This window comes from Typopeltis vanoorti, chromosome 7, assembly GCF_054136105.1.
Source record: "Typopeltis vanoorti isolate ZY-2024b chromosome 7, IOZ_Tvanoo_1.0, whole genome shotgun sequence".
NCBI classification, from domain to species: Eukaryota; Metazoa; Arthropoda; class Arachnida; order Uropygi; family Thelyphonidae; genus Typopeltis; species Typopeltis vanoorti.
Window position 1 is genome coordinate 86,607,257 of NC_143555.1, and position 3,826 is coordinate 86,611,082.

Here is a 3,826-nt window from a genome sequence, read left to right on the forward strand (position 1 = left end):
CAGAACTATATACAGAAGTACAACATGATCTCAGAAAACCAATACGGCTTTCAAAAAACAAAAAGCACCATCACTTTATTAGAAGACATCATCGACGCCATAAACAAAGCCCTCGATAAAAACACATACGCTGTCCTTATACTACTTGACTTAACCAAAGCAGTTGATATACTTGATCATGACATACTATTCACCAAACTGTACTCAATAGGTATAAGAGGAACACTGCAAACCTGGTTCAGGAACTACCTATCAAACAGAACACAAGTAACAAAAATAGGTACATGTCATAGCCGGGGTATACAAATAAAACACAGTGTCCCTCAACGCGCGATATTATCACCCACTCTGTTCAACATATATATTAACGATGTTCATAACCTGGCCATAAGAAGTCAATTATTTCAGTATGCAGATGACACCACCCTACTAGAAATCCACACAGACATCAACACGGCTCTCTCCAAAGCACAAGATCTAAATGAAATCACAACATACTTCTACCAAAACACAACTGTAATCAACGGCACCAATGTTAATAATACACAACCCGAGAATCATGCGCCCCGCACCACTATCGATACACTGTCACACATACCGCTGCATTAACAACAAAAAAACCTGCCAATGTCCCGAAATCAAACCTGTAACACATGCAAAATACCTTTGCCTTTACATAGATCGCCACCTTAAATGGACAAAATATATAGATTACCTACACACTAAACTCTTCATCACCGCAGCAAAACTCCTCCAAGTAAAAGACATTATTCCATCTAACATAAAAAAAAACTCCTTTATCACGGTATCTGCGAATCCCTACCCAGATGAGTTATAACAGACTATGCAAACACATCAAACAACCACCTAACAAAATTAGAAATATTACATAGGAAAATTGTGTCAACAGTGATTTGGAGACCTTATACACAACATCCGACCAGCACACGGCGATACACCGAATCCTGTTAAAAATTCCTTATTAGTGTTATGTAGTGTTAAAAATCTGAAACACTACATAACATTAATAAGGAATTACTTCAACATCACCTATTGAAACAGCAGAGACACATATCGTATAACACGACCCACAACAACTCTCTCCATCCTCACCCCCTTCAACAACTTATACGGTTCTTTTGTAAGATCACATCAGATATCCACGCTACTCAACAACCTACCAAGAAATTTAAAACGCATAGACAACTACAGAACATTCAAACACGAACTCTGGAAAATATATCAACAAATATTTACATCACAAATCACCAGCATCCAATGCCTACATCACATCCATAAACAGTAATAGCAACATAAATAGTGAAGACTAATCCTATTCTCTTCATAAAAGCTAACCCAAGCTTCGAAGTAGTTGGGATTAATCAGCCTCATTCAACTATGTTAAACTGATATTAAAAAAAATGTGTATATGTAAATAGACTGTATAATAATAAGCTATGATATTGATATTGAAAAAAAAAATTATGTACATTTACATTTTAAAAAAAATCACTGTACTCTACATTTTGTACTGAACATTAAACGCAATAGTATGCTTTTTATATATATATGTAAGCACTCTGTATGATCATAAATAAATGTTATTACACTTAAAAAATATTATTATTATTATTATTATTATTATTATTATTATTATTATTATTTCAAGCGATAGATGGCGTATAATGTTTCGTAATCAATTATGGTGGTTAATTAGTTCGTAAATAATAATAATAATAAGCTTTCAGTGTACCCGCAGTTGATTACAATACTACTATTCCCATCATTCTATGTGTTATAAAGGAAACTATCAATAGACAACTGGCGATTTTACCTTTAGCTGGAAATTGCGTTGTTCTTTCTTACTAAAAGTTCAGCTCAGTGCTGTCTTCTTTTACTGAGGCAGGTAGAAATGTTCCTCTTACAGAAATTTCTTCTATGAATGATGTTTCATGATCAATTTATGTGATGATTACCAGGTAGTGACTAAATTATATAGTTACCACTTGCGTCACAGCTTTTGTTATAGACGCAATGAAACCAGAAAGTCCAGTGCAATTTTTCTTGGTTGGCCGTATACTTGTATTGTTATGTATTGCACTAAGTGCTTGCCGGTTGCGTGCTGTTTCCAAGGTAACCAAAAAATAACTGTGAATTATTGTTTCGGGAAACTCATTTGTTTTTAGTAAAGAAAAAAGAAATGATGAAAAAAAAACCAACTTTTTCCTGAATAGAGTGTATTAAAACAGCGCTGTTGGGCAGGCTTTGAAACCTTTTATGTGTGTTATATAAATGTAGAATCTAGATTTACAGTTTGGTGATTATTTCTCTTTATGATTAAATATTTATTATTTCACGGCATGCTAAATTTTTTATATTATTTTAATATCAAGTTTAACATCATTCAGTGGGAGTGCATAATCTTATCTCTTCCAGAAGAGAAATAATCCATATTTTATTTCGCTTATCTATTAATTTACCAACTGAAATCTAACAAGATGACCTTAAATAATGATTGAGTGCCAACCTTTCTTTAAGCGTCAGTCGATATATATATATATATATATATTCGTTTTCAAAAGATAAAACCAAAGGGGAATAAATCGAAACTCACTTCTTTTGCTTTCTCGGAATATTTAATCAACCAAAATTAGTTTTTTTTTTTTTTTCATTAGATTAGTAGTGCCAACTACGAATCTAATGGAAAAAATAATATAATATTCTTGTGGAAAATAATAAAAATAATAAAATATTCTTGGGACTAATATACAGGGTGTTTCAAACAGAATGTCCCGATTTGAAAATTGTATATCTCTTCAACCACGAACCACAAATGAATGCGACTTGTACTATGTGAACGGCCTTGGCCCAGAGTTTGATGTGACGACCGCTAGATGACACTAGTAGCACCCAACTAGCCGCTACGCTTAGGTAATGAGAAGATAGCGTCTAGTCAACAAAAGGCGTTTTGTAACTGTATCGCATTTTCATTATTAAATATAATTATTTGAAATCGGGTCATTCTTTTTGAAACATCCTGTATTACAGTTTAGTTTCAACTGGCTGGATTAACCTGAAATTTGGCATTTGATTGTGATTAAATATAATCGAGAGAGTCCAGTTTTATTGGACCAGGACTATTTTTAGTCATAACATTAAGTCAAATAATGCGATACAATATAATATTGTTTGTAACAGTTGATAACCTGTTTACAGTACTCGTACATTATCCAAAAAAAAAGTCTCTAGGTTCATTTTTAACACGAAAATTCATAATCCCATTCAAGAAAGATTGTAAAGTAAGAAGTAGATAATCCAGAAAATATATTCTAATGATCACATGACACTTTCCTCCTCTCAAAAAAGATGGTGGTCCTAATGTGATGAAACGACAGTGTATACAGTACTTAATATATTTCATTTAAGATTAATATTAATTAAATGTTTACCGAGGAAGAGAAGAATTTTTCTCAATGAATATTTATCAACCAAACTAAGGTTACAAAAAAAAAAAAAAAAAAAAGAGAAAAGAAAAGAAAAGAAAAGAAGAGTAATAGGGTACGTATTTGCCTTCTTCATTAATAGGCGCATCATCAGCCAAAGCCTTAAAAGGTTTCACATACTGTATTTAATGGTGATAAATGTTTAAACTCGAATGTAAACATTTTATAGAATAACAGGAAAATGAAACAGTCATAATTTCATCACTACACGAGCTAAACTAGAGTAATGAATAACAAAATTCGAATAAAGATAAAGAAATAAAAAAAAAAGTAAATTTATTTTTAAATTATAATACATTAAAATATTTCTTAATTTTATTTAT